At 38.5% G+C, this 13767-nt stretch overlaps 1 protein-coding gene across 6 annotated transcripts in view; it reads left to right on the top strand.

The window, feature by feature from the left end:
- Ccdc91 (coiled-coil domain containing 91) overlaps nucleotides 1-13767 on the top strand; it is a 179445-nt gene that overhangs the window by 90971 nt on the left and 74707 nt on the right. The window lies entirely within an intron of this gene.

The following is a 13767-nucleotide window of genomic DNA, read 5'->3' as shown; positions in this document are numbered from 1 at the left end:
GCATAGGGAAATTAGAAATTTAGTGTAACAATTGTACTATTTTGGATGATGAAAGATTTGGTAGTCAGAGGTAAGTACATACCTTTATAAACAGAAAAATAATAGAATTAAGTTCATAGAATTTTGAAACAACATAAGGCATATATTAGTCAAGATAGGGTCTATTTAGACAGCAGAAGTATATTTGTGTGTATTTGTGTTTGTGCACATGTGCTAGTACTGGGGTCTGGGTGATCACTTTTAGGTTTTTTTGCTCAAGGTTGGTGTTTTACCACTTGAGCCATATCTCCATTTTCAGTAGTTTACTAGTCAATTGGAGATGAGTCTCATGGATTGGCCTGACTTTGAACTACAACTTTCAGATCTCAGCCTCCTAAGTAGTTAAGATTATAGGCATGAGCCACCAGTACCTTGCTGTGAAAGTGCCCATTTCTTCATAAAGCTAGGTACTAAGATACCATGACCATGGAAGGGAGAAAGCAGGAAATATTTGGTGATTGTCATAAATGTACCACATTCTTGCTTTTGGGTACCATGTACTTGAAGTCCTGATTGCAGAGGAAAAAAATCACAGGGTCAGTGTCAGAGGAGAAAATCTGAAGGCCTTCAGCTTCCAAGTCCAGGATCTCTGGGAGAAACAGGCCTTGACTGGATATGCTGCACTGTGCATGAACATTTACCTCCCGTTTATCTTAATATACACTAAGATAAAGGTAGATAAACACTCACTCAAAACAGGAACAGTGGAGAGGGAATGAGGCACGGGGTTTTGGCATGTTAGCAACTCTGAAATCTCTCAGACAGAGATTCATCTGCTCTAGCAGAATTGATTGGTGACTTGTTTGGTCTTGTAGAGTTGTTTGTTTTTTTTTAATTTTTCAGTATCTTGGTTATGTTCAACATGTTATTGAAAATGATACTATTTCTCAGACTGCTTCCTATCTATAGAAAATTGAGAGCCAAATCATTTGTTAGTGCATAGTCTCAAATAAGCTGAATGGTCCCTTGGAGGTTGATTTCAAAGATATTTTACATTTTTAAGGATGTTTTGACATCATTACCATATGAATATTTGTTTTTGTTTTTTAAGTCTCTCCTAGTGTTTTAACTTACACTTTTGAAATATTCGGGGCTTTTCCCACCAAGAATCTGTTCTCTACCTTTTTGGACATAGCAAATGTTCTACAACTCAACTCAATGCTAAAGTTTTCTCTCTTCCCTTCCTCCCTTCCTCCCTGCCTACCTCCAGTGGTAGGATTACCGCAGGGGTACCCATATTTCTGTTTGGCCTGGCTGCAAAGTTAGTGGTCTAATTGCTGTCCCCTTCAAAGCCTGATCATTAGCTAGAAGGGCCCACAGGCCATGCTTGCTTTTACTGGTTTCTTATACAGGGCATTGATCAAGAACAGCCAGATAGAAGAAATGCCAAAGACAAACTGGTAGGAGGAAGGGATAGGTGGCTTCCATGCAGGCTGTGGGCATACCACCCTCATGCACATTGCTGTGTTCAAGCAGGAAGCTGCTCCAAGGTTTAACTTAGGAGTGGTTGATAGAGCGCTTGATGCAGCCCATAGCTCTCTCCCTTCTATAGCGGTGTCCCTGGGGATGGTGAGCAGGTATTTACCTCTATTCTTGCTTTGTCTTTCTGGCCAGCCTCCAATTTCATCTGAAGTACTCTAGGAGCCCCTAGTCACCAGCCCTGTTACTAGCACAGTGAAGAAATTCTGGTCACTGGGAATCCCAAGGGTTTTAGAACCTGTGTGCCAGGAGCCAGAGACAAAGGCCCAGTATCCTTTTAGTAAGCATTAGTGACAAAGAATATAATTTCAAAATGGTGTAACAATTCAAAGTGGAATAATAAATATGCAAGTCAGTTCAAGGGACTAGGGGTCCTTTGTATTCAGTGTGGAAGAATTAATGAACCAAATATGAGTTCTGTCGAGATTCATGGGGTTACATGTGGTTTGAACTGTGAGAAGAGGATGTAATACTAAATTCAGAGTTCTTCATTTGAGTGGGCTGGGCACCGTAGTACAAGCCTGTAATCCCAGCTACTTGTAAGGTAAAATTGGGAGGATTATGATTCAATACCAGCCTCGGCAAAAGTTAGTGAGACCCCCTTCTCAACCAGCAAGCCCAATGTAGTGACTCACACCAATGATCTGAACTACTTTGGAGATGAGTAGTAAGATGACCCAAAAATTCAAGAAAATGATGAAAGCAACATGGGTTGGGCTCCAGTGGTTAAAGCACCTGACTAGCAAGTGCAAGGTCCTGAGTTTAAAAAAGAAAAAATTCTTCAGTTGAGAGAATATAAATATTTTGTGCCCAAGGAAGGGTTCGAGTGGACAATCTTTCACATTGTCTGGCAGGAAAGTGAATGCCACTAAAATACACAGGGACGTGATCTGTGTCTATACTTGCATTTACAAATATTACTGTGTTACCACATAAAATGAAATTAATGGGGGGGGCAATGAGAAGCACATAAATCAGTTAAGCATGCTATTTTATTTATACAAGGGAGAATGTTGGTGGCCCAGGCTGAAGTGCCTGAGTGGGAATGGAGATTTTGGTGGTTTTGAATGAAATTAAAGAGCAGAAACCAGAGAATTTGTGTGACAGTTGGACAGACAGTAGATATTGATCCACAAAGGAGATTATTTACATATATATATGAACGTAGAAATATATAAATACCTATTTATATATTTGAGTAATTTCTTTTGGATAGTGCCCAGATGTTTGGTTTTGGCAACATTGTGGAATGGAATTGAAGACACAGCACTGTGTTAGTGTTGAAAATTTTGTTTTGAACTGTTGGGTTCATACTGCCTTTGGAATATTAAGATCAGAGTGTTTTGGGCAATGAATACTTAGTCAGAGTTTATAAGAAAGTTGGTAATAGATGCATTTAGAAGTCATAAATAGAGCCAGTTGCTCATGGCTCATGCTTGCTATCTGTTCAGAATTCAGGAGGCTGAGATCTGAGGATTGTGGTTCAAAGCCAGCCCAGTCAGAAATGTCCATGAGATTATCTCCAATTAGCCGGCAAAAAGCTATGGCTCCAATGGTAGAGTACCAGCCTTAAGTAAAAAACAAAAAACAAAAACCAAAGGGACAGTACCCAGACCCTCAGTGCAAGCCTCAAGACCAGCACACGTGCATGTGCGCGTGTGTGGGTGAGTGCATGCACACCCCCCCCCACACACACAGTAATTTGCTGTGAAGATGATTGGCACTTGGTTATTAAAGATGCAAAAAGAATGTAATTCATGCAACAAACCCCATCAGTCAATGGTGCCATTTTAATTATTCTAGGATGGGAGCTCCTCTTCTAGAATTATCTGGAGCTCAATATTAGGTTGAATGCAAACTCTGCATTTTATAAACTATTGATGTCAGCCACAATTTCCTCATCTCTTAAAAATTAGTATGTTTCTTCAGTGAAATTCAGCATGCCATAAGCGGGCATGCACACCTAGATGGTGTGCTTTAGAAAGAGTTGAATTAGAGCTGTTGAAAGTATTATTTTATTAATAGATTAATACTGTAATATAATTTAAAGCCAGTTTCTAAAATGCAATTTTTTTCTAAAGTAGGTTAAATAACTAGATTCTTGGAAAAGAATGTAAAGTGTTGGACCCAAATGGTTTAAAATAAGATATTTGAGGTTGTTAATACATGCAGCCAAATTTTAAAACATTCTGAGTGTTTGTTCAGAACTTTATATATAGTGAGGACAGAACTTAGTGCAGAACATGAACCATCAAAATAGTGGCAGAATGTAAAAGAAAATCAAATCCAATGGTTCATTATAGATAAGTCAGTAGGTAATGACATTTAATGTAGGTATTTGCCATGATATATCAAATATCTTATGCCATTTATTCATTTTTTTATTCAGAATACGTTTCGTTTTCTGGTATTCTACAAGAACATGAAACAGTTTTGCATGTTTTATATAGATCAACCATGTAGCTGGGTCCCGGAGATAAAACAATTACAAACAAATTCTATTGTCACCCAAGATGACACCTCAGTGTGAAAAGCGAAAGTAGCATTGAGTAATTATAGTAAATGAAGAATAAAGCTCAGGATGCTGTAGGCGTCTTCACCGGAGCATTTAATCACACTTTATCCTGCAACATTTGTGCGGAAATTTCAGAACCAAGCCAGCTTATAAAACTATCTTCACAGTAAATCTTACACTGTAACAGTTTCAGATCCAGTTGGATTCAAGCAAACTTGTCATTTACTTACTTTAAAAAAGATGTCCTAAGAAAAATATAAACACATACTGCTGTGCCAATCAATGCCAATTAAAAAAATAAAGTAGCAACATCAACAGACTACTCTTTTTGTGTGGGTGTGTACGTCATTGGACTTGAACTTAGGGCCTAGGCACTGTCCCTGAGCTCTTTCACTCAAGGCTAACACTCTGCCACTTTGAGCCACAGCGCCACTTCTGGTTTTCTAGTGGTGAATTGGAGATAAGAGTCTTATGTGCTTTCCTACCTGGGCTGGCTTTTTGAACCATGATCCTCAGATCTCAGCCTCCTGAGAAGCTTGAGCCACCAGCACCCACCTAAATTATCTATTCTTGTTCTTCAGAATATTGAGGAAAAATATATCACAAGTCATTCGGTAAGTACATTTTGATTAATAGAAGTCAATCAGAAATGGAAGATACTGACCAGGAAATATTTACTTAAAATTTATGGTTAGGAACCCCAATTTATCACTCATTATGTGCCAAATACTATAGTAGGGCCCTTCCATGTGCTGTTTTTCTAATTTCTTTTCAAAAACAACTGTGAGGTAATGTCAGTACGAATTGGTGAGTCAATAAATTTTAATAAGGTGACCAGCATCACATAACTAATAGGCTAAAAAAAGGATTTTATTCTACATCTGACTTCAAAATTTAAGACAAAAATGTCATAAATAGTAAGGAAATTTTGATAAAATCTCACTGGATATAAACATACCAATGTGTCTGTAAAATATAATACCAGGCCACACAAAAATGTTTTAGTTGACTATTAGTTGAGGTCCTAAAGAAAAGGAGAAAAAATATTGATAGATTTTATGTCCACAGCATATGCTGTTATTATGTCCTCAGTGTCTCTCACAATTGCAGTTCCCATCGGTGTCAGTAGAATATTAGCATGCCTCCGGAAATAGTTGTTGAAATTCTGAAATACAAGTCTAAACTAGAGGTTCTAAACAGAGTCATTTACTAATGGAAAAACACACAATAATGAAGCTTCTTCCTGCTAAATTAAGAACAAAAGCAAAAAAAAATTATAATCCGGGGCTAGGAAGGTGGCTCAGTGGTAGAGTGCTTGCCTTGCATGCATGAGGCCCTGGGTTCGATTCCCCAGTACCACATAAGCAAAAAGAAAAAAAGCCGGAAGTGGCATTGTGGCTCAAGTGGTAGAGCGCTAGCCTTGAGCTGAAGAGCTGAGAGACAGTGCCCAGGCCCAGAGTTCAGGCCCCAAGACCAGACCCCCCCCCAAAAAAAAATCATAATCCAAGTGCCAATGGCTCACATCTACAATCCTAGCTACACAAGAGGGTGAGAGCTGGGGGTCCTAGTGTGAAGTCAGCCCAGGTGGGAAAGTTAAGAAGCCTCTTATATCCAGTTAACTAGCGAAAAGCTGGAAGTGGAAGTGTGGCTTAGGTGGTACAGTGCCAGCCTTGAGCAAAAAAGCCAGCCCTTAGTTGAAGCCTCAGTACCAGCACACACAAAAATGAAAGTACTATAAAAGTTCATTTATATTCTTGGGAAAGCTTTAATCTGAAGTGTAAACCTAGTAGGTCATAACATTATTTAAATAATCAGACTAATTTACACTATAAAATTAGCAACTTTATTTTAAAATGTGCTTTAAATTATCTAAATGTTCATATACATTTTGTTACTTAGAAAATTTGTTGAAAAATCAAAACTTTCACAATTTGTTATAGATCAAAATTTTCTGTGTTCTGTGTTTTTGCATAAGGACTAATATTTTATTAATTTGAAACTTTTCTACATAGGTCTAGAATATGCTGATATATTTTAGCATCGGTATAAAATGGACATTTTGCCCACATAAGTCCAAATGAAAATGAAACAGAACTATAGAAACTAAAAATATAGAGAAGTCTCTTGTTGAAAATGTTTTTATTTTTCCTATTTTAAAGTTGGAACAATCATTAAGCATATATGTTTGACTTCTGAATGTATCAGACACTGTACTTTTAGCAGTACTAGGATTTGAACATTTTGTAGGCAGGTACTCTATCACTTGAGCCAGGCTACGCACCCTTTTTGCTTATTTGCTACCCTTTTTGTTATTTTTCAAATAGGATTTTTCACATTTGCCTTGTCAGTCAGGACTGTAATCCTCCAATTTTCACTTCCCAAGCAGTTTCCATGACAGTACCACTGCTGAGTGCTAGAGATGTAACGGCAAACAAAACATAACATTCAGTCTCCCAGAGGTGTCTGTTTGGATATGCGGTGGAAAGTACAAGGTGAAGGTTGTGTTTCAGTCAGTGACAAACCACCTATATAACACAGTGAGGCCGTAAAATCATAATGGAGTTGGAAGTTCCATTTTTCTTTGTAATTTTACTGTCATCAGGTATGTTTGGAAACAAAAATCCTATCATTTCACATTCATTTACAATATTCAGTGTGGTGATAGGCTGCATGAGTTCACAGCCTAGGAGAAGTGGGCTGTGACGTAAAGCCAAAGTATGTGTAGGTCTGTGTCAGTGCATGCTGGTGTGTGCACGGTGACAAATCTACTTAATGACACATTTGTTATATCCTCATAAGCAATGCATATTGTCATCCCACGAGAAAGACATATGTAGGCTTGTGTGATGATTAATTTTCTTTTACAGCATAGCGATGCTATGGTAATCACTTGCTTGGTTCAACACTAGTGTGTAGTTGCCAATGAATATATAAACAAATAAATGTACATATAAATATATTGTAGTTGTGGTCAACATTAAGGCTTGAATTCAGGGCCTTATTGCTCTCCCTTAGCTTTTTCTATTCAAGGCTGGTATTCTACCATTTGAGACACCCTATTATTTGTGACTTTTGCAGGTTAGTTTGAAAAAAGAGTTTCATGAACTTTTCTGCCCCAGCTGGCTTTTTGAACCATAATCTTCAGATCTCAGCCTCCAGAGTAGCTAGGATTACAGGCATCCACATAAAAACCCTACTTGAGTTTCTACACTGCTTGTTTGCCTAAGTATTTCATACTTAAACTCCTACAAAGAAAAAGATCTTTCACCTTCCTCTATTTCTTGTCACTATGCCCTTTCTGTTTCTTTGGAAAACCCTGACTGTGGCAGGTCTGCATTATATCTTTATTTGCCTGTTGACAGGACTTTGTAAGGATGCTTAACTACATCAGGTGCTTTTCTAATTTATCTCTTCATGTTCTCTGCTGTTTGTGTATTGAGGGTTTATGTAGCCATTATCATCATCTTCAAAATTTGTGGAGGCAGGCATCAATGGCTCATGTCTATAATTCTAGCTACTCAGGATCACAGTTCAAAGCCAGCCTCAGAATGTATGTTGGTGTGACTCTTAACTCAAATTTAGCAGCAAAAAGAGCTGTGGCTCAAATGGGAGAGTGATAGTCTTGAGTTAAAAAGCTAAGAGACAGTGCCAGGCCTTTAGTACTAGCACATACAAAACAAAACAATGATGGAAACCTGTATGTATGTATGTCCCTCTAAGTTACCAGGGGGTTCAAATTCCTTAAGCACCTCTGTTTTCCTCTCCCTGTTGCCTCTGCTTTCCTATGGACTCCTCCCTGATAGAGTTGGTCATGCCAGTGCTTAAGGTTAATCCTATGATCAATATGCATGTTCAGGTAGAACCTGAGGAATTTTACTTGTCATCTTTCTTCACTTGTTCTATAAATTCTATAATTATATCAAGGTATTGAAAGGTTTTTTTTCCTCCTGCCTCAAACACATTTCATGAGGTTTTTATTTCATTCAGCATTCTTGGTAATTACCTTTGCATGCTGATACTTACATGGGTAAGATAGGCTAAATATGTGGGTATCAAAATTCATATTTTTTCAGAATTAATGGCAGATCTTATTGCTTTTACTTTTCCTTAGTTTATATACAATGGTTATAAAACAATAGCAACACTAATTTTATTCCTGTTGTAAGAGCTATGGCATTGATATTCAAATCCATTCTTAGCATACCATTGTAATCACTTGCGTCTCCTTGTTATAAAATATGCAGAAAACATGTGCCCTGAGACCACTGACCTGCCAGGAAAAACACATCATTAAGTGCTCATTATTGTCCCAAAGTATATAGTAATAGAAGTGCAGACTGGGCGGCTAACTATGAAATTGTTTTGTCATACAACATAGAGATTTTTTTTTTTTTTTGGTCAGTCATGGGGCTTGAACTCTGGGCCTGGGCACTGTCCGTCAGCTCTTCAGCTCAAGGCGAGCACTCTACCACTTGAGCCACAGTGCCACTTCCAGTTTTCTGGTGGTTTATTGGAGATAAGAGTTTCATGGACTTTCCTGCCTGGGCTGGCTTTGAACCATGATCCTCAAATCTCAGCCTCTTCTTGTGTAGCTAGGATTATAGGTAGGAGCCACTGGCATCCAGCCTAATGAGATTTCTTGGAAACCTCATGAAAAAACTTCTTAGTCTCATCTCCTAGAGCAGCGCCTTGGCATTGATTGCTGTCTGCTGTGTCTTGGGTGGCCTCCGTCTGGGTGAGCGCATGGTAGTGTGCCTTGTCCAGGTCCCTGTGAGCTAGTGCATCTAAGGCATCACTGCTCTTCATTTTATTCCAGTTTTTATCCTTGTAGGGAGCAGAACAGTGGTAACCATCCCAGTTCTCTTGTGTGTCAGAGTTACATCCGATTTCTGAGTGCATGCTTTCTTTACTTTAGCAAATTTTAGCCATTCTGTAATTTTGTTCAAACATCCAGTCTTTCCTCAGATTAGCACTTCTACCAAAGATTGTTTTTACACAGACAACCAATAAAATACAGTTGAGATGGGGATGTCAATGTTTAGAACATCCTGTTGGAAAAATTTAAGAAGGCCTGGTACTTTGTATAGTAACTTTTGGATGTTGAGTACTGGGTCTGACTATTGTCAGTACTGATTCTTTTTTTTTTTTTAATGCTGTTCCTGGGGTTTGACATCAGAACCTGGGCACTGTCACTGAGCTGCCTTTGCTCTAAACTAACACTCTACCACTTGAGTCACTGCTCCTCTTCTGGTTTGGGGACTAGTTTATTAGCGGTAAGAATCTCAAAGACTTTCCTGTTTGGGCCAGCTTCAAACTGCAACTTGAATCATGCCTCCAGCCCTCGCAAGTGACACTCTCTCTCTTAACTTGTACAGTTGAGAACCTTTGAAGTGTAACAAGGCCCTGCTGCTAACATGCTTGGAAAGAGTGTTTTTTCAGCTGTCACTTGCAGCACTCAATATACATCCATCATCAAGTGTGCTAGGATCACATTTTGTCACCATATTGATTTCCTGCTGTTTGGTCAGATGAGTATTGAAAACAAGATGTTAAAATTATAACAATATAATATAATGACTATCAAATTTCCCACATAGTCCTTAATTTTTTTCTTTATGTAATATGAAGCTATGCTATTAATTACATATAAGTTTATAATTGTCTTATTTTGCAGTGATGTCTGCCTTTCCCTGAAATGCTTTTTGTGTGTGTGTGTACCAATACTGGGGCTTGAACTCAGGGCCTTGCATTCTTGCTGGGCTTTTCACTCAAAGCTAACACTCTACCACTTGAGTCACAGCTCCACTTCTAGGTTTTTAGTGGTTAATTAGAGATAAGAATCTCACAAACTTTCCTGCCTGGGCTGGCTTCAAACTGTGATCCTCCTATCTCACCAAAGACAATCCCCTATGTCATCCTTTTGAGTAGCTGGGATTACAGGCAGGAATCACCAGTACCTGGCAATATTTTTGCTTTGATAGACTATTTTTTAAAGGAAGTGTTAAATTCATAATAAAGTTTACTGGAAAGTAGCAGAATTCTCACGTGAAGATGTCTGCAAAGGACATGCATTTACCTTTAGTGTTTGTTCTTGGTAGGGTGTGTTCTAGAGCATTGACAAATACATAACCACATGTGCCCAACAATATATTAAAGCACTCATACTATAATAAAGCACTCCACACGGTATTTAAATAGGGAGAATTTGCATTTGCCTGCATTTTCCATGCTGATTGGAAATAGGACTACTGGGCTAAAGTAAATATGTGATTACTGTAATGCTTTTACAGTTGTGTTTTATTCAAAATAAGATTATTAATATTATTGGACTTGGGGCAAGTTCACTGTGTCAATTTATCCTTTTCAATTTTATCTTCTTGAGATTTTCTTTCCAAATACTACTGAATGTATTGGCACATGAATGAGGAAATATCTAACTCATGTGAAGAAACTTATTATATTTTGTGTGAATGTTTCAGGTTATCCTTGATTCTGTTCAGAGTTTGAACCTTATAGGTGAAAGATGAGTGTGTACTACACACTTATCTATGCGCAAACATGATATGAAGTCTGTGCATATGTGATTAGTAGACAACTGTGTACTATGTGAGCTACCAAACTTCCTCAGTGAAAAATCTAACACAACTCAGCACCTGTAATCCTGGCTGCACTGTAGGCTGAGATGTGAGAATCCTTGTGCTTTGAATTCAGCCCAGGCTGGAAAATCAATGGGACTCATATCCCCAATTAACCATCAAAAAAAGCCAGGAATAGAGGCATGGTTCAACTTGTAGAGCACCAGCCTTGAGCGAAAAAGCTCAGGGACAGCACCCAAAATTGAGTTCAAATCCCAGCACTGGCGGGAACGCATGCATGCTTATGTGCACACACTCACACATACACATATACACATTGAAGCTCCCATTTGTATAGATGTAAGATAAAAATTGGAGAAGTTCCAAAAAAATCACTAACAACTCCTTTTCTTCTTGGATATTCTTTCTCCTTGATATGGGTACACTGTGATAGGACTAGAGCCCTGTCTGGGCCATTGTTTCATTAATTTTCTCTAAAATAACATTGTTATGGATCAGAAATGCCAGTCTTTCATATTTTAGTAAGACCTATTTAAAAATTTTTTCTGTTCTTTACTATTACAAACATATCCAAACATTTCCTTATGAGGCTTTTAATTCTGAACCACAGCAAATGGCGTTTTTTTGTTTGTTTGTTTGTTTTGTTTTTTTTCTAATTGGTCGTGGGGCTTGAATTCAGGGCTTGGACTCTGTCCCTGAGTTTTCTTGCTCAGTTCTAGCACTCTACCACTTTGAGCCTCAGCTCCACTTCTGGATTTCTGATAGTTAATTGGAGTCTCATGGACTTTCCTGCCTAGACTGGCTGTGATCCACAATCCTCAGATCTCATGAGTAGCTATGATTGCAGGCATGAACCACAAGTGCTCAGCTGAATATTTCACTATCATAATTTTAGTTTAACATTTCTTGATAACCAGACTGATTATGTGAAATACTTGATTAAACTCTCATATAGCACCTTGAGGTTGGTATTACTGGCCTTAAATATAAATGAGAAGTGAAGGTTGAGATTAGTAAGTGAACAACTTCAATTCCATAGTCATACTGGTTCTGATTCCTTTGTTAAATCTATTAGAATGTTCTAACGCCTTGAGACATATCTCCCAAATATAATATCATTATTGTACTTACACAAATATACAATGTGTAAGAACAGCTTTTTATAATTGTAGCGTTATTTTACAGAAAAAAATCTCTTGTACACATTACCTGAATTGTGAAATAGTAGCCCCTCTGAACAACACCTTAATAGTAACAGTAAAATAATATTATAAAATCTTTTTTTCTTTTTCTTTTTCTTTTCTTTTTTTGTTGGTCATAGATCTTGAACTCTGGGCCTGGGTGCTGTCCCTGAGCTCTTCAGCTCAAGGCGAGTACTCTACCACTTGAGCCACGGTGCCACTTCCAGTTTTCTGGTGGTTAATTGGAGATAAGTGTCTCATGGACTTTGCTGCCCGGGCTGGCTTTGAACTGTGATCCTCAAATCTCAGCCTCCTGAGTAGCTAGGATTGCAGGCATGAGCCACCCACACCTGACTAAAATCTCTTAAAAGTATTATCTTTGAAAAGAAAAAATTGCCTGCTGATGTAGGCATCGACTTCTGAATAAATGATTCATCTGGCAAATGTTCCATGGAATTGTAGTAGATGAGACTCGGCTCTCTAGAGGAAGTTTTTAAAGGAAGTCTGTGATGCATGAGGGTTCTCCTGGCCCTCCTAGCTTTTGCAGTCTTACCACAATTGTAACTGTTCCCTGAGGAGCCTCTGTAGATGCGAACATACCATGACCACAGTATAGCTTTAAGAGATTGTTTTTACTAACCATAAAGACAGAAAAATATTATAAATGTATAAATGAACCTCAAAAGTGAGTGAAACAGCCCCTAGTGATTGGTGCACATCTAAAGTCCGAAGTTGTCTCAAGGAATTTTTGAGCTGGGCACAGTAGGTCAAGCCTGTAATCCTAGCTACTTAAGGAAGCAGCTTATGGTTTAAGACCAGCCTGGATAAGGAGAGCTCTAGAGCCCATTTCAGGTAGTGGCTGTGAATAGTGGCACATACCTGTCTTCCCAGCTACAGGGGAGTACAGTGCTGGACACAGTGGTGGGTGCCTGTTGTCTACAGGGACAGGGTTATGGGGATCAGAGCCCAGACTTATTTGGGTGTGAAGTACAGACACCTTCTCTAAAATCAATGCAGAAAGGGGCTACAGGTGTGGCTCAAGCTGTAGATCATGTGCATAGCAAAAGTGAGGTTCTGAGTTCAATCAGTACTACCAAAACAACAAAAAATGAGTCCATGGATTTTGTATTTTGCCATTCCTGAGATGCAGTCTTAACCATTTGCTAGCCCTGTGGATCTAAACAAATTCACAAAGCTTCTTTATAATTAAGTTTTAAAATATATTAATACATTCCTTAGTTGTTATACAGATTACCTTTTTTTTTTTTTTTGTCAGTTGTGGAGCTTGAGCTCTGGGCTTGGGCTCTGTCCCTGTGCTCTTTAGCTCAAGGTGAGCACTCTACCACTTGAGCCACAGCACCACTTCGGGTTTTCTAGTTGTTTATTGAAGATAAGAATCACAGGGACTTTCCTGCCCAAGCTGACTTTGAACTGTGATCCTCAGATCTCAGCCTGCTGAGTAGCTAGGATTACAGGCGTGAGCCAGATTACCAAAATATTTATGAAAGTATGCTGTTCCTGTACACAGGATCTAGAAAAAAAGTGGTAGATACAATTAAAATATTTTTAAATAATTTATAAATCTAGATAAAAATAGTGAGTTAAAAACAGTCTAGCTGTGTTCGCTTCGACAGCACATATACTAAAATTGGAACGATACAGAGAAGATTAGCATGGCCCCTGCGCAAGGATGACACGCAAACTCGTGAAGCGTTCCATATTTTTAGTATGGGAAGGGATGGGAAGGGGAAACAAAGAGGAGGCAACAATGCTTGATAAGAAATGTCCTCGTTATCTTGCCCATGTAATTGTAACCCCTCTGTACAGTATTTGCACAATAAAAAAAAACAGTCTAGCTGCCTTTCCTGCTCACCTACCACCTCTCCAGTAGAGGTGTATTTCATCTATGACAATATGCATATTTGATTCCCACTATTTGTGCATGCGTTGGGGGAGA

Source organism: Dipodomys ordii, unplaced genomic scaffold (genome assembly GCF_000151885.1).
Source record: "Dipodomys ordii isolate 6190 unplaced genomic scaffold, Dord_2.0 Scaffold167, whole genome shotgun sequence".
Taxonomy (NCBI): domain Eukaryota; kingdom Metazoa; phylum Chordata; class Mammalia; order Rodentia; family Heteromyidae; genus Dipodomys; species Dipodomys ordii.
This window is presented reverse-complemented; position numbering and strand designations above follow the sequence as displayed.